The sequence below is a fragment of the Canis aureus genome, chromosome 38 (assembly GCF_053574225.1).
Source record: "Canis aureus isolate CA01 chromosome 38, VMU_Caureus_v.1.0, whole genome shotgun sequence".
Classification (NCBI taxonomy): domain Eukaryota; kingdom Metazoa; phylum Chordata; class Mammalia; order Carnivora; family Canidae; genus Canis; species Canis aureus.
This window is the reverse complement of record NC_135648.1, coordinates 6,429,661-6,456,617: the sequence shown is the minus strand read 5'-3', so window position 1 is coordinate 6,456,617 and position 26,957 is coordinate 6,429,661. Positions and strand designations below refer to the sequence as shown.

Here is a 26,957-nt window from a genome sequence, read left to right as displayed (position 1 = left end):
AAAACCACAATGAGGGATGCCTGGGTGGCTCAGTGGTTGAGGGCCTGCCTTTGGCTCAGGGCATGATCCTGGAGTCCCGGGATCAGGTCCCACATAGGGCTCCCTGCATGAAGCCTGCTTCTCCTCCCTCTGCCTATGTCTCTGCCTCTCTCTTTCTGTCTCTTGTGAAGAAAGAAATAAAATCTTACAAAAAAAGGGGGGGGGGAGAAAAAAAAACAAGGAGATACCTCTTCATATCCCCTTAGGATGGCTATTATCAGAAAAAAACAAAATAAAACACGGAAAATAAAGGTTAGTGAGGATTTAGAAAAACTGGAAACTTTACACTGCTAGTGGAAAACAGTACAGCAACTCTTCAAAACATTAAAGGCAGAATTACCATAGAGCCAGCAATTCCACCTGTGGGTATATACCCAAAAGTTCACAGCAGCATTATTCACAATAGCCAAAAGGTGAGAGCAATCCAAGTGTCTATTGACAGATGAATAAATAAACAAAATGTGGTCTCTCTATACAAAGAAATGGCTATTCAGACTTAAAGAAGAAGAAAATTCTGATCCTTGCTATACCGTGGATGAAACTTGAGACAATTCCCAGAAGAATTAAGCCAAATGAAACAAGCCAATCACAGAAGGACAAATACTATTTGGTTTCCACTTTTATGAGGTACTGAGAGTAGTCAAATTCAGAGACAGAAAGTAGAATGGTGGTTTCCAGGGGCTAGAGACAGGGGAAATGAGGAGTTATTAACAAATACAGAGTTTAAAAATGGAGAAGATGACAGTGATGGAGATGGATGATGGTGATGGTTGTACAAGAATGTGAGCGCACTTAATGCCACAGGACTTTATACCTAAAAGTGGTTCCAATGGCAAATTTTATGTTATCTATATTTCTCACAATAAAAAAATATATATCACATATATTCCTACTCTCTTCTCTACCACTAAATCAAGGGTAAGGGTCTCACCTCATCAATCTTTATACACCCATCCCAGTGCCAACCATTCAACAAAAGTCACATTGTTCAGAGTCTCTAAAACCAAGACGCCTTCCAGGGTCCAGGAACACAGTCCTTTGATCTAAAACCATGACCGGGGGGGGGGGGGGGGGGGAGGTTGGGCAGGGCAGGGGGACACCTTATCTGATAATATAACCTTTTTCTCAGTTACAGAAAGCAATTCTCGGGATGCCTGGGTGGCTCAGTGGTTGAGCCTCTGCGTTTGGATCAGGTCATGATCCCGGGGTCCTGGGATCGAGTCCTGCATCGGGCTCCTGGCAGGGAGCCTACTTCTCCTCTACCCTCTGTGTCTCTCATAAATGAATAAATAAATAGATCTTAAAAAAAAAAAAAAGAAATCATTTTTTTTCATCAAGGAACACTAAATGAAAAAAATTCAATTTTTTTCTCTATTTCTAGTTACCAACCTCAAACCATGCTCTGAAAGGGTACCTACTTCCTGGTATGTGAAAAAACGCAAGCTGGCACTTTAATCTCCCAGAGTTAACTTCCTCTTCCAGGAAGATTTAAGAGATTTCTCCTTGCAAGCACCTTTGCTCCTATTTCTCCTTTTCTTCCTCTCCATGTTCCCTATCCTAGCCAACCACTCATTTTCCAGCCCCACACCAAATAGGTGTCAAAGAAACAGGTTAGTGAAAGAGAATTTGAGCTTTTTGCCACCTTTATAGAACCAAGAATGCTGGCATGACTTCTGTCGCTCCTGATGGGAGCCAAGTCTGATTACGGGTAGTCTGTAATTAGTTCTTTCGTGGTTATTCTAGTTAACCATGCCCCTTCCTCCTCCAAGGGTTCTCATGGGGTCCCGGGCAAAGATCACCCTTACTATGTTCTCATGGTAAGCACTTTGAGGAACTTCCTGCTGAAATGGACTGGATAGCCAGTGGCTTACTTTTTAATGGGGCACAGGTTTAAAAAGACAATGTGATGCAAGCCGATCTTTTTACATGAAAAATGTAAGAAAAAGGGCAGTCCTGGTGGCCTAGTGGTTTAGTGCCGCCTTCAGCCCAGGGTGTGATCCTGGGGTCCTGGGATCAAGTCTCACGTCGGGCTCCCTGCACAGAGCCTGCTTCTCCCTCTGCCTGTGTCTCTGCCTCTCTCTCTCTCTCTCTCTCTGTGTGTCTCTCATGAATAAGTAAATAAAATCTTTAAAAAAAAAAGTAAGAAAAATGTAAATGGGGCCAAGTGAGAAAGAACACCAAGCTCCCCGCTTCTCTGCAAAAAAAAAAAAAAAAAAGCAAGAGCAGAAAATGTTAGGAATGACAGTTCCCCGGGTGTTTTCTCCAGTGGCTCTCGCCGCCACACTCACCAAGCCTGCTGGGGGAAGTCTTACAGCCTTGCTATCCTGGCAACACATGGCTTTTGGGACCAGCTATCCTGGGAAACCACTCCCAGTGCTGCCAACAGCAAGAATTTTGCCCACCAGGCAAGAGTAGGAAAAATGTTCATCCTTCTAACCAATAATTCGACTTTTAAAAATCTATCTTAAGGAATAGAGAGGAATAAAATGTCCATCACTGCAAAACACTTGATGACAACCTACAGAACCAATAATGAGGGAGGTGGGATTTGTTAAGTCTAGGCACACATAAAACACAACCAAGTCACGTTTGCATAGAATATTTGGTAATCTGGGGGGCGCCTGGGCAGCTCAGTCAGTTAAGCTTCTTGACTTCACCTTGGGTCATGATCCCCTGGAGTCCTGGGATGGAGCCCTGCATCAGGCTCCATGCTCTTGGGGAGTCGGCTTGGGATTCTCTCTCTCCCTCTCCCCCAACCCCTGCACCGTTGGCGCTCTCTCTCTCCCTCTGAAATAAAATCTTTTTTTAAAAAAGAATATTTGATAATATGGGAAAATGCTCAGGAGATGTTAAGTTTAAAAAATTATGATACAAAACTATTTTTTCCTAGTCTCATCCAAAAAAATAACTTTCATGGATGTATATATGTGTATTAAAGTTCAGAAAGAAATATAACAGTTTCAACAAAGATGAAAAAAAACCACAAAGATGAGGTCTGGGTGATGGAAGTAGAAATCACGTTTTTCTTCTTTACAGTACCCTAATTATTTTTTATACACCAAACGATATGGCTCAAGCAGAAAGAGGTCCGACCCAAAACCGCATACACGAGATGCTGATGCTCATACAAATAATAAAATGACATTTGGGTCTGGAATGTTATTTTTAAAAATTAGTCTGTTTATAATGCTTAAAAATGACTTGCTAAGAGGAAAAGCAGTGCTCTCTGATGAGGTTTCCCATCCATTATCGTTAGGATACACAGTGCTTGGGTGGAGATGGAAAAATTTTTGTGGTTTCCTACTCTCATTTGGCACCCTGAGTCTGACCACTACAAAAGCCAAAGAATGCACAAAAACAGGTGGCAGATCCAGAACCATGATACGTGTGGCCATTTACCTGGTAACTGGAAAAATCAAGGCAGGAACTATTAAAAAGATAAAGGAGATGACTTTTTAGAGCACCTGCAAGGGGGCCACCACACTTAGCAAATGCATAACGTAACTGACATACCATATATACTTTATTTCTTTTTTTAAGATTTTGTTTATTTGAGAGAGAGAGAAAACGAGCACATGAGCACAAGCATGGGAAGGGGCAGAGGGACAAGCAGACTCTCTACTGAGTGGGGAGCCTGACCTAGGGCTCAATCCCAGGATCCCGAGATCATGACCTGAGAGGAAGGCAGATGCTTAATCGCCTGAGCCATCCAGGCGTCCCTTATATATGGTTTCTGTAGACGTTTTGAAGAACCTAATCATCAACAGCCAAACCAGTGTGCAATCTGGCAGTTAGGAAGACTAGATGATCTCTCTGCCTCCACAGTTAATATTCTGCATTTCTAGAACAACCTGTTTGGAGGTTATTCAGGATCAGCCCTATCAATTCCAAAACTAATTTAAGGGCGCTTGGGTGGCTTGGTCTTGATTTTTCAGCCCAGGTCTCCATCTCAGGGTTATCAGTTCAAGCCCCACTTTGGGCTATACGCTGGGCATGATGCCTACTTAAAAACTAATTTCAAGAATGCTTTTTTACGAATCTGGTTCCAGTGACAACTCCCCTATAACCCATGGAAGGCTCTGGCTCTGGCTTCAAAAGAAGGTCTCCTCCTCTACAAAATACCCTACAAGTAGTTCCCAACTTACAAACACACTGTCATCTGAGAGTTCACTGGCTGTGCAAAAGCAGCATCACATTTTTCCGGGCAAATGAGTAAGGATTCGGTCCCCAGCACAGCTTCTGATGTAACTTGACCTGTACTGCTCACAAGATAGTCTGTCTACAAAACTGGAAAAAAAAACAATGCCACTGCATTTGTCAACTTTGAGTAAAAAAGAAAATCAGTACAAGTGAGTAAATGCTGGTACTTGACGAAGAAAATCAGTACAATTGAGTAAATGCTGGTACTTGACAATACAGAAAGACCTGTGTTTCTGAAGCTTTTCTTCTTCAACGAGGCTTGTTCAACACACAACTGGCCCACCTCCTTCTGGACTTCTCTACTCCGTGCCTCTCTGTCCCACCATATTTCTGTGCCTCCCCAAAGGTAAGCCCTCAGGTGCATCACACCTTTTAGGGTCAATGTGCAGACCTTTAGCATGCCTGGCGCCAGGCCCAAAAAAAGGGCAGCACCCTCCAAACAGACATTCTTGTAGCTGTGCATTAAGCCCAGAGGCCAGCATGTTATTCCATGTTTTTATGTTCCAGAACTGGCTGGAGCAGTTGAGATCCAGATAATAATAATGATAAAAAAAAAAATCCTCTCTAAGTAGCAGAATGCCTATCAAGGTCCCTAATTTAAATAAAGCTTTGGCTTTTTTTCTACCCAGGGAGATCCTCAATTAGAGATTATTTATGCGCCTTTTTTTTAAACACACAAATCTAACAAGCTGCTCTTCCAGATTCCAAGTGAAAGGGAAGGCAACCATTGTTGAGTGTTCTCTGTATGACACTATTTTATTCTCACTGAAGGTTTAAGTGTCTTGTCAAGGCCACTCAGCAATGACATTAAGGTCTGTGAGCTGAAACTAGACCCCACCTGGCTGGCGCTGAAGTCAGTGGAGGCAGAGTCGCTGCCAGCAGCCAGCAGCCACCTGACTGTACTACTAAGACAGAAAAGAAAAAAAAAAAGCTGACCTCAGGCTCAGGCTGTAGCTGTTCCATTCACTCACTGGCCCTTACGGAAACAAAGTTGGTGCTTGGAATCCTTTCCAAGCATTTCTCTCTAAAACTCAGTCTTCGAAGGTGTCCTGACACTCGAAGGAGGCTTATGTGAAACATGCTGGCCTGGAGGTTCCAAGGCGCTGGGGGGTGGGTTTCACTCCAGAGGACCTCACCTTGTAGCAGTAGAGGTGTGGCCAGAAGACAGCCTGGGGGTGTCTTCCCCCCTGGCCCCTGGGATGCCTTAGCAAGTTAGGGATGCCTTAGCAAGTCAGCACATGCAACTTCACTCTTCCAGAGTGTCCTGAGGCAGCAGGAAGACACACTCCAGGGCACAGGTGCAGGACGGCTTAGCTTCCTGCAATTTTCTGAGACTGCTTGGCAGGAAGCGAAGATGAACTCTAAGGGACTCCACGTGAACAGAGAGACTACCCAGAGCACAGAGCAGGGAACTCGCATGTTTCCTTCAAGTATCTGGTGAGGGTCTCTGCCAAGGCTGACGGGAGGACTGAGGACTTTCCTATCAACGAGCAACGACCTTCAAGTGGGGGCCATTATGGAATAAAAATGATGGGGAACCCCCAGCCCAACCCCCTCTATTCCCCACGGGCCACCCAACAATTTTCAGTTTACCAAAAATGGGACATAATTTACAGATATTACACAGGAAGTTGGTATTATTTCCCTGGAGGAGGGGAAGCGTGATGAAGAGAAACCAGGCTTGAGTTACGCAGATCTGTGCTTGCATCCAGTGGTGGCTGGGTGACCTGGAGCAAGGTGGTTAACCTCCTGTGGCCCAAGTCTCTCCTCAGATGGCCAGGTTGGGGGACAACCTGGGTGGCTCAGCGGTTGGGCATCTACCTTTGGCTCAGGGCGTGATCCTGGAGTCTCGGGATCGAGTCCCACATCAGGCTCCCTGCATGGAGCCTGCTTCTCCCTCTGCCTGTCTTTCTGCCTCTCTCTCTCTTTCTCCCCCCCCCCACCCCGCCCCATGTATCTCGTGAATAAATAAATAAAATCTTTAAAAAAACAATAAAGATTTTATTTATTTATTTATTCATGAGATTCAGAGAGAGAGTGAGAGCAGGAGCCTGATGTGGGACTCGATCCCATGACTCCAGGATCATGCCTTGGGCCGAAGGCAGGCGCTAAACCGCTGAGCCACCCAGGGATTCCCAGTAAATAAAATCTTAAAAAAAAAAAAAAGAAAAAGATGGCCAGGACGGGGACACCTAGCTCACAGGCACGTACAATGTGGTCAATAAACCATAGCTAATCTGCTTTATTGCTTGCTGTTGACACAAGCTGTTTTTCAGAAGGGTCTTTCACTTTCAATCCAGGTGACTGTTGTTACCAGGCACTACTGAGGTCTGAAACACTGGGGAAGGTCCAGAGATGGGACCCAGAGGACAGGTGACACTTGCTTGAGAGCTCAGGCACATGTAACAAGGAGAACAGATAAGAGGTGGCAGCAGAGGGCAGCTGAGGTTATCCACTTCGGACAGCAGCTGAGGATGGAGGCAAGGGTCTCCAACACAGGAGGAAAGTGACAGCCACAAGCCTGTCCTTAGGCATCGCACAAATTCATGGGTAGCCACGGGCGTCAAGCTCCACTCTCCAATTGCCATCACCTTCCTTGGCAGGGGAGGATGGCACCCACTCGCACATCTGTCCCAGGATGTTCAAAATGCATGCGAAGAATAAGGTCATGAGGCACCTGGGTGGCTCCACCCGTAGAGCCAACTCTTGCTCTCAGTTCAGGTCTCATCTCAAGTCTCGACCTCAAGGACTTGAGTTCAAGCCCCACGTGGGGCTCCGTGCTGAGCATGGAGCCTACTTTAAAAAAAAAAAAAAAAAGAGAGAGAGAGAGAGAGAGAGAGAACAAAGAACAAAGCCTCTTCATATAGACCTCATTATAGTTCTTCGCTCCCTGTGTCAGAACTCGGTGAACTGCCTTTATCTTGTTCATCCTTCAAAACGTATGGTTAGTAAACATGTTGTAGCAACAAAAAGCCATGCCAGCAGACCTCACCCAGCAGATGCCAATCCAAAAAATTTGATTCATGGTTTACTCAATCCCTTTCAACACTCGCTTTGCTAACCTAACAGTCCCTGGAGGACTCAGAGGAGTATTGAATCAGCAGCGGCTCCCACCATAATCTTTGTTGCTCTGAACACAGCTGGAATGCCTAGGTCACCTCAACGGCCACTCATCTGTTCTTGCACGGCTCGGCCTCTGTGAACACCTTCTCAGAGATAAAGAAAGGAAGGGAACATTCCTCGGGCACAGGTGCAAAGTCGCTGAAACGCTCCCTCCCGAGGGTGGTGCTCTCCTGGGCTGAGGGAGGACTCCCTCCCAGGCAGGGAGTCAGCACAGGAAACACCTGTTCGCTTGCAGAATGGGAGATGAACTAGGTATTGTTGAGTCAGCAGACGCTGCGGCATGCCCAGACATTTCTGCTGCAAAGCCTGATATAACCTTCTTGGGACTGGCCCGTCTCCCCAGGGACAATTCCAGGGCCTATCAGAGCAGTCAGCTGCTCATTTGTTCATCTGTCTGCAAAACCGAGCCTCGTGGGCAAGGCTGCCAAGCGGGCAGACAAGGAACCACAGTCACTCACTGCATGACACCCAGGCCAGTGCCAACAGACCAGTGACACACACAGGAGGGGCAGGAGGCTCGTAGGAAGAATTGGACAGACCCACATGTGAACCCTGGGCTCCGCCCCTCACTGGCTGAGCAACCTTGAGCAGATTACTTAACCTCTCTGAGCCTCTACTCTCTCCCCTGACACAGAAGACCAATGCCTCACACCTCAGGACAGAAGTAAACGGGCACCTTTTAATCTGTATGTGCATCTTGCCAAGTGGCTCAACGCTCAGGAAATGCTGGGGGTGCCTTCCACGCCTACCTCACGCACAAACCTGGACATAGCCTAACTCGAGATGTTTTTTGTGATGCTCTGGATGAAGCAACCATTCTTCTCCACTCCTCCTACCATGCTCACCTGCCTCACTTCCTCGGTGTTAATTCTAGAGGCCATGTTCCTTAGAACCCCTCTGTACCATTCTCTCGGTCCCTCCAGCAAAACAGAAGGAAACTCTCCCCAACGACAGGGCTGGCCTGGTGACGGCATCTAACCCTTTAGGAGTAACCCTTTATGGCTTTTTGTTTTATAAGATTTTATTTATTAGAGAGAGAGAGAGAGAGAGAGAGAGAATAAGCAGGGGGAGTGGCAAGCAGAGGGGGAGGGAGAGGGAGACACAGACTCCCCGCTGAGCAGAGAGCCCCATGCAGGGCTCGATCCCAGGTCCCTGAGATCATGACCTGAACCAAAAGCAAGAGTTGGACGTTTAACCAATCAAGGCACACAGGCGCCCCCAGTACTAAGGCAGAAGGTGAGGGATAAGGACAAAGCTGCGGGGTAGAAGGGTGGATAAGCAGAAGGACCGTCAGATGATAGCCAGAGCTGCAGGGGAGGGACACGTGGAGCATCAAGGCACCATCCAAACACCTGGGCGTGGCACACAGGGCTGTGGAGCAGGCCACACACTGCTCTTCCCACCCCTCCGTTTCTGTCTGCGACGCCCCCTGCGTGTGTCCCCACCCGCCTCTCCACCCCGGCTAACTCCTGCTCGTCCCTCCTCCTCCAGCTGGGGCGTCACCTGTGTCACCTGCCCCTGCAGCTCCACACACAGCGTGTCGCACCCAGCACCGGGCAGCTCAGTCTCTGCTTCTGTCCGTGACCTGTCCTCTCCTCTTGCCTCCCAGGGTGCTGGATGTCAGGTGCTGGGGACGCCGCAGGGACTGCGGGTCCACTGATTCAACTAGGGACTCAGGGGGATCCCCAGGGAGGACAGGGGTCAAGTACCACGTGCTGGCGATGTGTGCCCAGGAAGACAGTTTCCTTTGCGTGCCTTAATTTCACCACGTCAAAGGAAGGAAGACGAACAAGGCCATCTACCCCACACGACTGTGGTTGACCTCAGGATCGCTAAGAGAAAGCAGGCGTGAGCAAAGTCAGGTGACGGCCAACGCTCTGTTCTGTCTGCAGAGAAGGAAGCCACAGCACAGGCATGACTGGCTTCTGAGTCCCGTCCATGTCAACACAGGACCACACGTCAAAAAGAAAGCCCCAGAACCTCGGAGGGCTGTACTTAATATCTGTCCTTAATTCTCAGGCCCTAGTACTGGTCCCTGCTGACAGCTGTAGCTGCTAAAGGGGTGACATTTGACTCTCGAAGTGTTTTCCAATTGATTCATCTACTAAAGCCTTCCAGCTCCCACTACATGAGCCCAAAGCTGGAGCTGGGAAGGCTAACAGTTAAATCACCACCTGGCTGACTGAACACAAGCAAGCTGACACATGTCACAACTCCTCGCCTGCTCACTGAAGTCATTCCAAGTCTCTTTTCCTAAGAGACACCCCTCTGGCCAGCTGCAAGACAAATAAATCTACATGGGAATGTCAACTAAGAATTTAGACTATGAAACATGGGTGGAGTGGTTAAAAAGAGGAAAGCTTTTTTAAAGACTTTAAAGCTCACTGCAACTTACTTAAGGGAAGAAATTCTTTAAAAAAAAAAAAAAAAAACACACCAACAAACAAAACTCACTCAATACCTCAAATGTCAGGTATTAGGGATGCAATAGGCACTTAACGTTTGCTGAATAAATTACCACATTAACCAGAAGTTGCCTACTACTTCCATGGACCCTAATCAGTTTAGTAGAAACCAGGTTTCAAAGAGAAGATGAAGGATTGGCTATGCCATATACTAGTTGTGTGAGCATGGGTTAAGACCCTTACTTCTTTTTCTTTTTTTAAGATTTTATTTATTTATTTATTTGTCCGAGAGCAAGAGCTCAAGCAGGGGGAGCAGCAGAGGGCGAGGGAGAAGCAGGGTCGTTGCTGAACAGGGAGCCTGACGTGGGGCTCCATCCCAGGACCCCGGGGTCATGACCTGAGCTGAAGGCAGACGTTTGCCAAAAGACAGCCACCTAGGTGTCCCAAGTCTCTTACCTCCAAAGCCTTAGTTTACCACTTACTGTAAGTGGGGATGGTTACACAATTTATATAATGTGTAACATACTGTTTATAGCATGTAACACACAAAACCCCCTGCACTGGAAGACACACACTCATCTATCAAGGGAGAGCTCTTTACACGTCAAAAACATTTTCATACCTATTTTCACATTCTATTTTCTCAACACCTTGGTGTCATAGACACCTTCCCTTTACAGAGAGGATCAAAAATTGTGGAGGTTGGCTGGCTGGCCCCAGGGCACACCCGGGAGCTGAGCAGGAGCAGATCACAGCATTCTGACCTCTCGCCCATGATCACAGCAGCCAAGGCAGGGAAACAGAGCTCCAGGTCTCCCAGGGCCAGGGTAGCTCTGGGATGCAGCACAGGCTCTCCAGCCTCACCTCTGCACCCACCAGCTGTCCTGGAACCTTCCTGCTCTCCATCGCAGGGGGGCCCCTGCTTCTGCACACCACCCTGTCACACATGGTGACTCCTGGCACGTCACCCGAAGTTCAAACAGCACGTATTTTACAGCCCTACAGTATGTTCAAGGGCAACAGAAAGTTCCCCTGACAGAGGTTATGTGGGTCCCAGTTAGGACAGAAGAAGCTGGCAATGGAAAATGCAGGAACTGGGAAGGGTCTGCTATCTATGTGAAGACAGTTTTACTTCCTCCCATGGTGGATTCTGTGCCTGTTAAAATGTGTTAACGGTGCGCTGTTCTGAAACAAGATGGCAAGGATGTAGGATCTGTTGCTATATATAAACACCTTATTTTGGGACATCTTTGCTGCAAAATAAATGGGAGTTTTAGACAGGGACTAGAAATAGGCATTCAATGAGGATGAATTCAGGAAGCCTGACTTGTTGCGACCAATCTTCACATGCCAAGGTCCTACTACTTCTGGAAAGAAGTCCTAAAGAGAATGAGCTGGACCCTGCCAATGACAATCGTGTGTCATTCCAGAAATGAAGACTGTCCTTCTCGTGTATTTATCTGACAAGCGTCCATCCAACCAAGGTAGATGAGTTCAAAACAGAGGGGAAAAACCCCATAGGCTGCCAAACACTCTGCAAGACTTACTGTCCCAGGCTAAAAGAAATGGCAATCCCCATTTCCTCCAGTAGGGATTCTCTACAGTTCTGTGCCTTCTCTTTTCAGGGTCCATGTGTTCAAGATATTTAGCAAACTGTTAGAAATACCTGTTAGAAAGGAAACCATGGGCCCAATATGGAGTCACTTGGGCAAGGCCTAACCTAATTGCAGTCTCCACCCTCCCCAGAAATGTAGCCTTAACCTGTCAGTAATTTTCTGATGAGCACCAATGAGGGACTGTGTCTCATGGGCCATCTCCACTCCCCAAAGAAAGCTCAACCATCCACCCGATAAGACCCCCAGGCCTTCCCCTAAGGGAAGGTGTCCTTGCCTGGAATAATCTTTTCTCTTCTCTTACTAATAACTTCTTTGCCCTCCCTCCTTCCTATAAAAACTTCCATTTTTGACAACTCCTCCAAACTCCCCTCGACTCTTGAGAAAGGATGCTGCCCAATTCATGAATCCCATACTAAAGCCAATGAGATCTTCAAATTTGCTTGATTGAATCCTTGTCCTTTAATATACCTTCAGAGGAGAACTTATTTAACTTTTCAAACCCACTTAAAATCTTCTGAATTATGTGCTCCCAAAGTTGGGTGCAGTTATTGCCGGGGATCTGTAGGAAAAACAGAAGCACAAAGGAAAGAGTCTGAAAACTAGAGTAGAGAAAGGCAGTACCTATGTACTAGAAAAGATGTGGTGTAGGAAGAGCTAAGTAGGGGGCTGCTTCAGAGCGAAAGGCAGAACAAAAATCAACACAAACATAAGACCGATTTTTTTAATGTAAAGAGATTCAAAAAATCCATAAAAATAAAATCCTTAAAAAAGAAAAAGCCCAAGGGGCACCTGGGTGGCTCAGCCATTTAAGCATCCAACTCTTGATTTCAGCTCAGGTCATGATCCCAGGGTCATGAGATCCAGTCCCATGTTGAGCTCTGCACTCAGCAGGGAGTTTGCTCCCTCTCTCCCTCTCTCTCTCCATCTCCTTCCGCCCCATCTGCGCACGCTTGCTCTCTCTCTCAAAAAAAAATAAAATGAAGATAAAATAGAGATCGAGTTAGTAATGAACAGTCTGGGATCCCTGGGTGGCGCAGCGGTTTGGCGCCTGCCTTTGGCCCGGGGCGCGATCCTGGAGACCCGGGATCGAATCCCACGTTGGGCTCCCGGTGCATGGAGCCTGCTTCTCCCTCTGCCTGTGTCTCTGCCTCTCTCTCTCTCTGTGTGTGACTATCATAAATAAATAAATAAATAAATAAATAAATAAATAAATAAATAAATAAATAAATAAATAAATAAAGTAATGAACAGTCCATAAGAGAGTTAGGGTCTGGGGGTGGGGATATAGTTCAGGGAAAAAAAAGGCCACAGGCACGCTGCCACGGTGGTACACAGGTACACCTGCCCACGGGCACACAGCTGCACTGGTCAGGTTAGTAACGGGGACTTATACTACCTGTCGGTTCAGTTCTCTGCAGTATTCGAGTGGTCAGGTCCTAGAGAGAAGCCACAGTTTACCCTCCCATGGCATGCATGGAATCCCCTGAATGAAGTTAATGAATATCCCAGGACCAGACAGCACTTTTTCCCCATTCCCTATTACAAGGCTGGTTCCGAGGCCAATCCCAGTCTTTGCATGAGATGGGATGGCACAGGGTCTCTCAAGCCTGTCACCATGCTCCAAGGTTCCGGGGCAAAACCAGTCCAGAACCCTGTTTCACTGCTTCCCACTCCTCCCCTCAGGGCTGAAGGTAAGGCAGTTGTGTAAGGGGCCTTAACTTGCACACTTCCCAGAGAGCACAGAATCCTGATTGCATGCGCAGCTCCAGCTGAACAGGCTGGAGGAAGCTCAGGACCCCAGATGCTAAAACCGCTAAGGAAGAAAATTTAAAAGATGAAAAGCTTTATACTCAAGTTCACTAACTACAACTGCTCTCACAAAACAGACATTCCAAAAGCCCCGTGTTTCCAGAGCCTTGGGCCTGTGGGCAAGTGAAGGGCTCCCAAGAAGCGAACTCATTTGTCCCGAGTTTTGAAATACCCAAGAAGAGAGACACAGGGTGTGGAGAGGAAAATGAGGCGGTCCCATGACATCCCTGGTACCTAAACCTGGTAAACACTGGGGGACGGTTCTGGGACATGGAGAGATCTCAGGTTCTCTGCCATTCCCACCATTTCTGGGTCACCCTCGTCAGATCTCTTACCTGGTAAGCCAGTCAGTCTGAGTCATGGTGTTATTAATCACCCTTACTTTATACAGAAGATGACCAAGTTGCAGAAGCTTATGACCTGCTAGCAGCTATTGGGCAAATCCTGGCAGAGGCTGGATGCAAAGTGTGGAGCTGAGGCACCGCACCGAGGCGAGGAAGGGAAGGAGAGCGACCTGGGACAAGAAAACTCTCTGCTACTCATTCCAAGGGACATGCTTTCCTGTCTAAAACCAGCTTTTCTCATTTTTACAGATAGTCCAGATTCCCTCGCTCCCATCACCCTTTGAAACTGGCCACTAACTCCCAACACAGAAAAGTTTAGAGCCAGAGATGGGGAAAGAACCGTTGGACGCAGACGTTAATCTCATTTTCCTCCGTCAATGTTGTCTCTTATCAATTTTGTTTAAAACTATCATCGGTACCCAAGCACTGGCTTTCTCATCTCACTCCTGCACCACCTACCCCACCCCACCCCACCGCCCTGCCCTGCCCCCTGGCCTCCAAACCCCAGAGGCCAGAAAGTCCCAGACCAAGTTCACTCCAGGACATAGTATCACATTAGTGTCATTAACGTGGCTCCAGAAGGAAATTCTGCTTTGTTCTGGGTTCCACACCCCCCGACCCGACACACACTCCTCCCCAGATCCAGAACCCACAGATTTGCCAGGTACTGCACAAACGCAAGGCTTTGCCTCCAGATGGGGATTCTCAGAGCCGGACACCTGACCTCCTCCATCGGGCTCACTGGTAAACACAGGAGAACCACAAAACCAAAACCACACCCCCCCCCCCTTTTCCGTATCCTCTGCCTCTCTCCCCACCCTGGTAACCTGCACCGAGGAAAAGTCAGTCAATATTGACATGCCAACCACAAGAACCTGCCTGGTCCTTCCATGGAGGCACTTTTAAGACTCTGCTCTTCCCTATTATCACACTTACTCTTCACAGACACATTAAGCTGCCTTTTCCCACATGGGGTTTCTTTTGTTCTACATCATCCGAGGCAGTCCTATGTCTGTGCCTTCCTGTGACCCACCAGGAGGCCAAGGCTAGGCTTTCTATCCACAGATGACGTCAGCCTAAGTTGGTCAGAAAACATGAAGGCTGACACAGACCTAAGGATTATCCCTTTCAACTCCAAACTCCCAGTCTGTTGTAACCGCCACGTTCCTTCTGGAAGCTTACCTTCTACCCATTCTTCCTGAGATTCTAGAATGGTTCTTCCAACAGATGAGGCCAAAGAGGAAAAAAATGAGTGTGTCGCAATAGAAACCAAAATCGACAGCAACCATGTGGCCAACTTTGACTTCACACGTCACTGAAGGCAAGTCAACAATTCCCCATCCTAGTTTTCTTCGACTCAGAGCAATGCAGTTCAAATGTTCGTGAATGGTCAGCACCCTCCCACGTGATCCCGTGACTCGGATGCAAACAACATTTATGTGATCAGCATGTAGAACACCACATGTCGCTCCAACATAACAGGATATGATTACATTACAAGAGACAAGTTGTGGGGAAAGGGAAAGTTGTCACTTAAAACCTCATCATCAGGGCAGCTGAGTGGCTCCATGGTTCATTGTCTGCCTTTGGCTCAGGTCATGATCCCAGGGTCCTGGGATCGAGTTCCACATTGGGCTACCTGCGAGGAGCCTGCTTCTCCCTCTGCCTGTGTCTCTGCCTCTCTGTGTTTCTCATGAATAAATAAATAAAATCTTTAAAAAAATAAAATAAAACCTCACCATCTACAACGGGGTGTCAATAATGAATGCCTGATACTGAGAGAGGGAAATCGGAATAACACCGTGTGAATGTGATATGGAGACAAATCAGAAGGAGAGAACAAAAGAGCTGAAAGTGGCAGTCTCTGGAAAACGGGGTGGGGTGAAGGAGGAGGGTCTCACAGAGGGGGGTAGTGGTCCCCAGTGTCGTCATCACCGTCCAAAGAACCAATAACACTAACTGGTGATCTCCCATTTGCCAAATGGCATTTCAATTGCTTTCTCTGTATTATTTTATACACACCCTTTAAGAGGTGGGCACTATTTTGTACCCATCTTACAGATGAGAAGAATGAGGCACACAGCAAGTAACTTGCCCAACGTCACATACTAGGGAGTGGCACGGCTGAGGCAATACTATCTTTTTATGCCACATACTTTTTTAAACGTCTACCAAGTAATAATAATAATAATACAGGTTAAATCCTTTTTTGGGGGGAGAGAGGGAGGGGCAGAGGGAGAGGGAGCGAGAGAATCTCAAGCAGGCCCCATGCTCGGCCCAGAGCCTGCGAGGGGCTCCATCTCACTCCCCTGAGGGCATGATCTGAGCCAAATTCAAGAGTTGGATGCCTAACCAGCTAAGCCACCCAGGCGCCCGCACGTTAAATTTTTAATCGTAGCCTTGCACACAAGCCGCAGCATTTGGAAATAAGAATAGCCAGTGAGATGTGAGGGTGTGAGCTATTTCCAGTCTCCGTGATGGAGGGCTCAGAGGGGGACAAAGCAAGCATCACAGTGCTATCACACCAAAATGTGATTACTTAATTTAAATAGGTGCCTCTGCCTCCCCCTAGAACGGCCTGAGCCCATATATCCACCCAATGCGAGACAACTCCTGTGACCTAGCGAAGAAAAGTTCAAACTGCCCTCTCCAGAGGCTGACTTACACTCACTTCATTCTCTGGGACTAGAAAGAAAAGATTTCTAATCTTTAAACCAAGCCAGCGGGATCCCTGGGTGGCGCAGCGGTTTGGCGCCTGCCTTTGGCCCGGGGCGCGATCCTGGAGACCCTGGATCGAATCCCACGTCGGGCTCCCAGTGCGTGGAGCCTGCTTCTCCCTCTGCCTGTGTCTCTGCCCCTCTCTCTCTCTCTGTGTGTGACTATCATAAATAAAAAAAATAAAAAAATAAAAAAAAAATAAATAAATAAACCAAGCCAGCTTCCAGGATTCTTACAGCCTGAGACTGAGAGTGTGTCACTGCTCATACCAAAGAGGGCTCTCGGCCGTCCTCACGCTCACCTCTGGGATGGAATCCTGTCCCAGCAAATTGTACACACTTGACAAAATTCTGTGTAAAAGTTTCATGAGATTGATGGCCCTTCTGAAGCCCATCCACAGACCCCGGGCCAATCTTAGAACCCCTGCCCTACAGGACAAGAACCCCTGCCCTACAGGACAAGAACCCCTGCCCTACAGGACAATCCTATGCTCCCACTGGAGGGGGAAGAAAAAGACAAGACTTAGCCACCTCCCAAATATTACTATAAAAGATTGCCAAAAAAAAATATTTTTATGGGGTCTTTTTTCTCATCAGTCAGTCCAATTACAGGAACCAGGAAAATACCACAGTTGGTATCCCGGATGCTCAAAACTCCAAATAAGGTACGTGCTTAGAATTCGGCGACATTAATTTTCTTTACAGGGATGACATCTACCAGTAAAACTTACCAGCAAAGACACAGCAGCAGCCATCTGCAAGAGCATCCCTCTCCCCAGGATACTGCAGATGAGGCTAAAACGTTTGCCAAATCTCAAGGAGACTGACATTTGGGTAACATAAATTGACCTCAGATCCTGTTAATTGTCGCAGAGTTAAGATAATGTTACACCTCAAGGGACGTGGTCCCCAGGGAGTCATGGAAAAAAAATATGTTTCCCAAGAGGGGCAACATTTATGTAAAAAGGACTATGTCTTTGTATAAGTGTATGTTTGTAATTGAAAAAGAAAGAGCTTTTCGTTGGGGAAACAACCAGATTGTATGGAGGACCAGTGATGCAAGGTTCTGCGCAGACTCAGTGGAGCAGAGTGGGCTCCAGAGAGGCAGCAAAGGTCTAAACTATCACATGCTGTCTGCATGAGATAGTTACTTCACTTCTCTGGGCTGCAATCTCCTCATCTGGAAATTGGGGATAATCATAGTAATTTATCCCTTGGGGCTCTTGAGGAATTAAAGGGGCTGGTGCGTGTTAAACACTTAGAACGACCTAAGTGGAGTACCTAACTATGATGCTCAGGAAGTGAGTTATTGGGAGTAGGCGGATTTTGAAAGGAAATAGATAGTAAACACACATATAAATAATTTCAGATGGCATTAAATAAGGAAAATAAAAATAAAATGAGGCAGTGGAACGTAGAGGTGCTCCAACTGGTAGTATGTCAGTGTTTTGCAAGAGCATGTCTCACTTTTGATTGAGAAAGAAAACTGGCAAAAACATGATTAGGAGTTACTTAATCAAAATAATTAAAAATCTGCGCCACCCCCTAAAATACCTCAATTCAAACGTGAAACTCAAACATCTGCCTAAAAGCCCAATAGCCATGGCTTTTACTATAAATGCACGGTTCATTTTTTAAAATATTTTATTTATTTATTCATGAGAGAAACAGAGAGAGAGAAGCAGAGACACAGGCAGAGGGAGGAGCAGGCCCCATGCAGGGAGCCCAATGTGGGACCGAATCCCAGGTCTCCAGGATCACGCCCTGGGCCAAAGGCAGGCGCCAAACCGCTGAGCCACCCGGGCTGCCCGCACGGTTCATTTAAAGCTGACTTTTCCACACTTACACACAAGGACTCTTCACACAAACTAATAGTTTTTTAATCTCACAAAGTCAAAGTCTTCTGCACCAGCCCTGTGCTCCAAAGCAGTGGTGACAGTCCGTCTGCCATCCCTACGCCTACGCCTATCCCCCTCAACCTTCCACACACCTACACGCTCACAGGGCCCAACTCACAAGGCAGGCAAGGCAGAGAGCAAACCATTCTCAACGTAAACAAGCGTGCCTCCTGCAAGAACACTTCTTACCCACCCTACCCTAATGGTCAGTGCTGCAGACAGCAACCACCACGAAGATCAGGAGCATTATCAACCAACAACTATAGATGTGAGATTAACTTTTCAGATCTCAAATTCAAAACAAAAGCAAACAACAATTACAACAACAACAAAAGCAAACAAAATAAGCCAGAGGAAGCCTGTACATAAACCAATCCCATGCTCATGGCAAAACACCACCACCTCCTTACAACCCCTCAAGTATTTTTGAGCACCTATGATACTGTGGGTAGAGATGAACGACGTTGCTCTTAAAACTCATGGTCTAGGGGCACCTGGGTGGCTCAGTGGTTGAGCATCTGCCTTTGGCTCAGGTCGTGATCCCGTAGTCCTGGGATGGAGTCCCGCAACAGGCTCCCCGCAGGGAGCCTGCTTCCGTGTGTCTCTCATGAATAAATAAAATCTTTTGGGAAAGAAAAAAAAAAACCTCATAGTCTACTGGAAAGACAAACAGTGTACAGCAACACTTGGTGCCGCAGGGAGGAAAACACAGAATAGGAACCTCAGTTCAGATTGCAGGGGCTGCCAGACACTTCCTTGGACTTTGAAGTGACCAAACGGAAGAGGAGGGGACAGCATGTGGAGCAGGAGCAGCAACATGTCCAGAGGTGCAGAGGTGAGCGCTCGGAGACCTGGGTACAGGAAGGAACTGACAATGAGTTTGGGGGACGACAGGATGGCATAGGGAGGGCGGCCCTCCCTATGGAGGGAAGGAAAGGCTGGAGAGATTATGCTGGAAGGCTGGGGGGTGAGGCCAGGGAGGGCGGCAGTGCCAACGACAAGACCCAAGACAGCAGGTGAAGGAGAATCACCAAGAATTTTAGGGGATTGACAGGTTTGACCACACTTGCTTTTTTTTTTTTTTTTTTCAAAAGATTGTTCTGCTCTAACAGCAATATGGGGAATGTTTTGAAAAAGGGCCAGACTGGGGCACCCGGGTGGCTCAGTGGCTGAGGGTCTGCTTTCGGCTCAGGGCATGATCCCGGGGTCCCGGGATCGAGTCCCACATCGCGCTCCCGGTAGGGAGTGTGCTTCTCCCTCTACCTGTGTCTCTGCCTCTTTCTCTGTGTCTCTCATGAATAAATAAATTAAGTCTTAAAAAAAAAAAAAGAAAGAAGGTCCAGACTGGCAGCTGGGAAATCAGTCAGTGGAGAGTTATCCAGGCAAGAAATGATGGATGCTGGGAAGAGAGGTTCATTTCAGGAGAAAGCGGACTTGACCGGACCCCAGCGGCGCCTGGATGGATGAGGGAGGATGGAGGAGCGCTGGCTGGATGCCAGGTTTCGGTGCCATGCCTTTGGGTGGAGAGAAAACACAGACGGCACAGGTCTGTGGACAGACCAGGGGAGTTAATAGGACCACCAGATGAATGGACAAGGAGGAAAGGATTCAGGACAAGAAGGAACGTGGGGAATCATCAAGAGATGGAGGATCCAGAGACGAAGCCAGAGAAAACCACCAACCCAAGCAGGGGGTCCGGAGGCACAACACATTCACAGGTAGACAAAAAACCCAGCAAGAGGGCTGGGAAAGAACAGGGAGACAGAAGGCCAGCCAAGAGCGGGGAGGTAAAGAAAGTTCCCTGGAGGCAGTGGTCATTGTCAAATGTTACAGCAAAGTAAGATCTTTATCAACAGCTTTAACAGGACCTGGGGACCAGAGAACTACTGGTGAAGGTGGCAAGAAAGGCCTTACCACAGCCATTCATAGGCTCCCACTCCTCTTACTGACTACACTACTCACATGGCCCTTGTCGAGCGTTGAGAATCAGAAAAAGTCCCTTCTGTGCACAAGGCTAAGGGTCCAGAGGTAGACAGCCTGCGATCCAGGACCGGGAACCCAGAAGTCACAGATCTGCAGCCAACCACAATGTAGGAGGATGGATGCTTCCAGAAAGTAAGGAGAAGCTATTTAGTTGGGTTTGGCAGATACTTATTAAACACCCACCACATGCTCAGGCACTAAGCTAGGCCCTGGGTTGGCAGAGATGAGTCAGACCTGGACGTGTAAGCTCCATGAGGTCAAGAGCTTCATCTGCTGCACTCCTGTTCTCCCAGCACCTAGCAGGGTGCTTGGCACTTGGTAAGAAATCAAGTGAGCATTTACCGGATGAACACGTGAATGGAAGACATGACCTGTTCTTTCAGGGACAAGCAAGGGTAAAAGCTTTATTGGTTTTTTTTTTTAAGCTTTATTTATTTATTTTAAAGACAGTGTGTGTGAGAGAGAAAGCAAACGGGGAGGGGCAGAAGGAGAGAATCCTCAAGCAGAATCCCTGCTGAGCGTAGAACCTGACGTGGGACTCGATCCCAGGACCGTGAGGTCACGACCTGAGCTGAAACCAAGAGCCAGATGCTCAACCGACTGAGCCACCCTGGCACCCCCGAGGGTAAAAGCTTTAGGAGACACTGGGATCTGGATTTGAGAAGCCATCTCTAGGCAAATGATGATTGAAGTTTTTATGATGTATTTTCTGTACAAGACCAAGTTCCTAGAGCCACACAAGTCTTGGTAACCCTACAGCCATAAAACCTACCTTGTCTCTACTAAGTCAACAAACCGCTGACAGAAGGGGCAGTGACGGCAGTAATGACAATGGGCTGGCTCCCTGTGGTGCTGGTCACACTCTACTCCTCCGTGAGCACTTCCACAGGTGTTCGCTTTGGGATCCTTCACTGAACCCTACACATAAAATCTGTGCATTTTCCCACAGGTTCTATTTTTAATTAGGAGGGTTTTTTTTTTCTTTCTTTCTAAAAAACTATTTTATTTGAGAGAGAGTTCACAAGCAGGGGGGGAAGAGCAGAGGGGGAGCAGACTCCCCACTGAGCAGGGAGCCAGAGGCGGGGCTCCATCCCAGGACCCTGAGATCATGAACTGAGGGGTAGACACTTACCCAACTGAGGCACCCAGGTGCCCAGGAGGGTTTTTATTTTATTTTATTTTTTTAAAATTTATTTATGATAGGTACACAGTGAGAGAGAGAGGCAGAGACACAGACAGAGGGAGAAGCAGGCTCCATGCACGGGGAGCCCGATGTGGGATTCGATCCCAGGTCTCCAGGATCACGCCCTGGGCCAAAGGCAGGCACCAAACCGCTGCGCCACCCAGGGATCCCCCCAGGAGGGTTTTTAAAAAGGAATGTTAGTAAGCTGCTCTTTCTTCCCCTCACCACCCATTAGAAAACAAGTCCACTTCACTCTTTTCAAGAAAAAGGTCCAACTTGACAACTTCAGAGAAGGACCAATAAGAGAAGAGACGCGGGAAGGGCAGCCCACGGCAGGGAGTGGGCAGTGGCTGACTAGCTGCGGCCTTCTCAGCAGAGAAGGGCCACTGCCTCGAGCAAGTAACATCACGTGAGTAAGTGGGAATCAAACTGTCCTAACAGGTTGTCCTCGCTCTCAGTGGCACCACACCTGGCCAGCACAGGGCCCGGAGGCTGGGCTGCTGGGGATCAGCCAGCCAGGTGGCTGGCACACCTGCCCAGAGCACAAACGCTGGTCCCGCCCACAGCAGAAGTGTCACGGTGGAGAAACTTCTGCGTGCCTTTTGTGACTGTGTCCTACCAGCAACTCTCCACAATGGACATTATCTGCTCTTCACAGATGTAGAAAGGGTTCAGAAGAACCATTAAAAGTGGTCGAGATGGGTCAGGGGGTGGGTGGGGAACGCCTGGGTGGCTCAGTCGGTTGACCACCTGCCTTCGGCTCAGGTCATGATCTTGGGGTCCTGGGATTGAGCCCTGCACTGGACTCCCTGCTCAGTGGGGAGCCTGCTTCTCCCCCTCCCTCTGCCTGCTGCTCCCCCTGCTCTGTCAAATAATTAAAATCTTTAGGGAAAAAAAATGGTCAAGGTGGGATGTGAACACAAGTGTGGCTGACTCCAAAGCCCATGTTTGTTCCACCCCATCAAGCTGTCTGGACTTAGAGCAAGAAAGCACTTTCCAGAAGAAACCAGGAAGTTGTACTCCAATCCTTGCTTGAAGCAGAGACCTCATAAAGCCTCAATTCTATCATACCATGAAGACCTTAAACCCCACAAACACTCACAGAAGCAGCCTCGTGGCAGGCCTGGGATTTAGCTCTTCTTAGAGGACACATCCACAACACAAGCTTTTCCACATCAAGCATGACCTCTCCTGATGATGGCCTCCAGAAGCCAAGGGGCCCATCCAGCGTGCACACAGGCTTGTGTCCTTCATGGTGAGCCACGGAGAGCCCCGCTGCTTGCATTTCCCTCCAGGAGAGTGAGTATTCACTGCCTCTCTCGTTCAAATACTCTTGAGTTCAATACTATGTGTCAAATACTATTCTATTCTGTTTTCAAATATTTACTCTCTACCAAGGAAGTGGTGAAAAATAAAACCATGACTAGTCAAAATATGCCACACAAGAGAAACACATCCTCAGAAGCCCCCACAGAGACAAAAGGCAGTTCTGCCACACCTGCTTCAATAAATGTCTACTGATTCCAGGGCACCTGTTGGCACAGATGCCAACCCATGAGCCACACAGATGGGGCAGGCCACCCCTGGTCCCCTGGGTATAGCCCTGGGCTCTGAGTTCTATTCCTGTTCAGAACTACTTCTTATTTAAAAAAAAAAAAAAAAGAACTACTTATTACCAATCCTATCATGAGTTCATTTCAACAGTAAAGACCGTAACGACTCCAGTTTACAGTGTTTGCATTTCTTTTGTCAAAAAAGGAAAATATTTTCAACAGCAGCATCTCACATCTTAACACTGCAGTGTTACAAAAGAAACTAAAGCTTATAGTACGTGTAATTATATATCATCTGTGTGAATGAAAGGAAGAACATTAATAATCCTAATGGACCAATAGCTTTGGAAAATGTCTTTGTCATGTCAAATCTCTACAACTTAACAAGGATATACTCTCTTCCACACAAGACGCACTAAACTCAGAAGAACCTAAAAAGCTACAATGTCCCCAACCGTAGTTCTGCTCAGTGCTTTCCCGGCTCCAATCCAAGCTACAGAAGGTCTATTCAGACTCATGCAAGCTGCCCCCAAGTACAGACAGCTTTTCTCCAAAGATGATAGATCGATCTTCCCCTAAGATAGGGAAGATAATCATGTTGGTTTAAGATCCACTCGTCTAGCATCTCTTGAGTTAAAGACCAAATTCATATTAACAAGCACCTAATCAAATAAAATAGGCAACATCTGTAATAAGAATTTGATAAGACGTAATGGTTACCCTCCAGATGATCTCATATTTTAAAAAATGCACCATTAAACATGCACCACCTAAGCCACCTAGCATGTACGCCTACACTGAGCTCTGGGATTGACCTTGTGCCAGTAATCCTACCCAGGTAAAGGGACCCCAAGAAGTACAAATATAAACAGCCATGGGACTGCGGTCCACATCTCCCCACAACCAGCCAAAGCAACCAGGTTTAAATGCTGTAAACCGTATTATTAGAAGAGAAAACTGAGCAAAGAAGTAATGCATTCTAAAAAATAAAAAAAATAAAAAAATAAAAGAGAAGTAACGCATTCTTCAACCACTTATTCAACAAATAATTGAGGGCCTAGGGATCCCTGGGTGGTGCAGCGGTTTAGCGCCTGCCTTTGGCCCAGGGCGCGATCCTGGAGACCCGGGATCGAGTCCAACGTTGGGCTCCCGGTGCATGGAGCCTGCTTCTCCCTCTGCCTGTGTCTCTGCCTCTCTCTCTCTCTCTCTCTCTCTCTCTCTGTGTGACTATCATAAATAAATAAAAATTAGGGATCACTGGGTGGCACAGCGGTTTGGCACCTGACTTTGGCCCAGGGCGCATCCTGGAGACCCGGGATCGAATCCCACGTTGGGCTCCCGGTGCATGGAGCCTGCTTCTCCCTCTGCCTGTGTCTCTGCCTCTCTCTCTGTGTCTCTCATGAATAAATAAAAATCTTTAAAAAAAAAAATTAAAAAAAATAATTGAGGGCCTATAGTGTGCAATCTTTATTTTTTAAAAGATTTTATATATTTACTTATTTGAGAGAGTGTGAGAGAGAGCACAGCGGGAGGGAGGGAGGGAGGGAGGGAGAGAGAATCTGATGCAGATTCCACACTGAACAGAGAGCCCAACACGGGGCTTGAACCCACGACCGTGAGATCAGGACCTGAGCCGAAACCAAGAATTGGACACTCAACCACCTGAGCCACCCAGGTGCCCCTGCGATTTTAAACAATGTGACCATAAGGAGGTGAGAGAGCCAACCATACTGATACCTATCTGAGGGAAGTGCTAACCTAGCAGAAGAAACAGCCAGTGCAAAGCCATCTTGGGGAACCTGCGGATCTTTGCAGGGACTTTGGGTTCTCTACTGGGAGTAAAATGGGAGGGAAGTCACTGCAAGGTTTTAAGAAGAACAGGGAAATTATTATCCAACCTTCATTTGAACAGGATCCCTCTGGCCACTGTGAGGAGAGTAGAATGCCCAAGGACAGAGGCGGGAGAGGGAGAGGAGCCTGGATACTATGGCAATGACCCAACTCTGAGATGCTGGTGGCTTGGATGGGGGCTTGAAGCAGTGGAGGTGAGTAGGGGCCGATGGAGGACGTGCCATGATACCAAAGTGTTGGTAGAACCAACAAGACCTCTTCGTGGACTGGATACAAATGAAAGAGTAGTTAAGAATGACTCCAAGGTTGAGGTCTGAGCACCCAGAAGGATGGAGTCATCAGCAGCCGAGATGGGAAAGAGTGCAGGGTGAACACACATGAGGGTAAGATCAGGAGTTAAATACTGGTCATCCTGAGACTCCTGCTGAGATCCCAAGAGAAAATGGCAAGGGTTTTTGAGAAAGAGGTCCTTAATATTGGGCTATTTTACAAATATTTGTTGAGGACCTACCTAGACTTTTCAGCTCACATGTTAGCCTTGAGAAAGAGTGAGGAAAAACAAAGCCTCCCATGTCTCCCCCGCTGTGACTCAGTCAGGAGAGAAGGGCAGACTCAAGGAGCAAGGGCATCACAGGGTGGGGGAAATCCTATGGCTGCGGTCTGTTGGGATGCTTTAGCAACATAGAAGAGGGACACCCAAGCACGCCTGGAGGACTTCCCAAGAGAGGCCATGATAGAACACGCACAGAAAGATGGGCAGGCGTTACCCAGATAAGGAAAAGGAAGGTAGGTGGAAGCTAGGAAAAGCAGCAACATCTATGAGAGTAAGATACGGGGTCCCAGGATCTATGAGAAACCCGGTTAATACCCAGTTGAAGTGAACGTTGGCACGGGACAGGGTTAACAGCCTTTTAGGACCCCACCAAAAGATCACAAATGCCAACTGCAGGTGCAGATGGGAGAAGTACATGGTGTGTGTGAGCCATGGTAAGAAAACAATTCTAGAACACTTGCGGCTAGCCACAGAATTGAGAAATGTTAAAGCATGAAAGGAGCCTCTCCTGTGGATGCACATACAGATAGCTAGTAAGTACTGGCAAAGCTAGGCTGGAAGCCACATCCCCTAAATTAATGGCCACATGAAGGGGCAAGGTGAAATAATAGCACTGATACGAAAAAGTGAATGGCTAATGACGTCACAAAATCCTCTCACAAATCTGAAGGTCTCCAGCTTTCTGCTTTTGACAAAATTACAGGAGGTGAGCAGCAAGCTGGTTGATTCATAAAAATATTCTGGGTTCTGACACATATTTTGAAAGGTAAAAACTGAGTGACCTTGATATAACAAAAGCCCTTCTGCTCCCATCTACTTATGCCAACAGGGCTTCTCAAAGTTTCTAACTACACAAGAGAAAAATCTTATTCTAGCATTAAGTAGTAATAATCCACCAATTCAAGACATACTTGTGAGGGGGGGAAGCTCCATCTATCCCATCAAGTTGCCTTCCAACCAAAGTCTACTTTTTATGTTTAAGTATTTATCAAAATGTTTATCTACTTGTTTTGATTACCCTGTGACAACAGCCACAGTAATAGAATCCAAAATAAATTAACACCAAAGAGACAATAGGAAATAAAATCATTCCTATGTACAGGTACGTTTTTGTTGCATAAGAATGATAGAATGATCAATAAAAGGTTTTCTTTTTTTTTTAAGATTTTTATTTATTCATTCATGAGAGAGACAGAGAGAGACAGGCAGAGACACAGGCAGAGGGAGATGCAGCCTCCATGCAGGGAGCCTGACGTGGGACTAGATCCCGGTACTCCAGGATCACGCCCTGAGCTGAAGGCAGGCGCTAAACCGCTAAGCCACCCACCCAGGGATCCCCAATAAAAGATTTTCAAGCATAAAAATAGATGAGCTTAAGTTACTATGTTGTGGGGAAAGTGGAATTGAAATGTGATTTCAAGGAGGAAAAAAAAATTAAGCTTTCTGGCTCAAATTACGAGCTTATTCATGTATTTTTTTAATGGATGACAATAGGCCAAATTATTACAGTATTTAGAACCCACTAGATACGCTTAAAAGAATGAAACAATTATTGTTTCAGAATGTCAGTATGTACAATATATCAGGATATATCCTTTGCTACTCTTTAGCCATGATGAAAAACACTTATATCAAAAATAGAGGGGTGGGTGGCTCAGTGGGTTAAGTGTCTGCCTTCGGCTC

At 47.1% G+C, this 26,957-nt stretch overlaps 1 protein-coding gene and 1 long non-coding RNA gene across 4 annotated transcripts in view; both read right to left on the bottom strand.

The window, feature by feature from the left end:
- Positions 1-26,957, bottom strand: part of UCK2 (uridine-cytidine kinase 2) — an 80,623-nt gene that overhangs the window by 35,850 nt on the left and 17,816 nt on the right. The gene's annotated exons all lie outside the window — the stretch shown is intronic.
- Positions 12,091-14,642, bottom strand: LOC144307298 (uncharacterized). Of its 2 annotated transcripts, XR_013374199.1 has the most exons (3): positions 14,473-14,642; positions 13,528-13,706; positions 12,091-13,196 (listed from the first exon to the last, which is right to left on the bottom strand). It is a non-coding gene; the product is annotated as an uncharacterized LOC144307298 (long non-coding RNA). The 2 variants fall into 2 exon arrangements; XR_013374198.1 differs by having other exon boundaries at positions 12,091-13,706.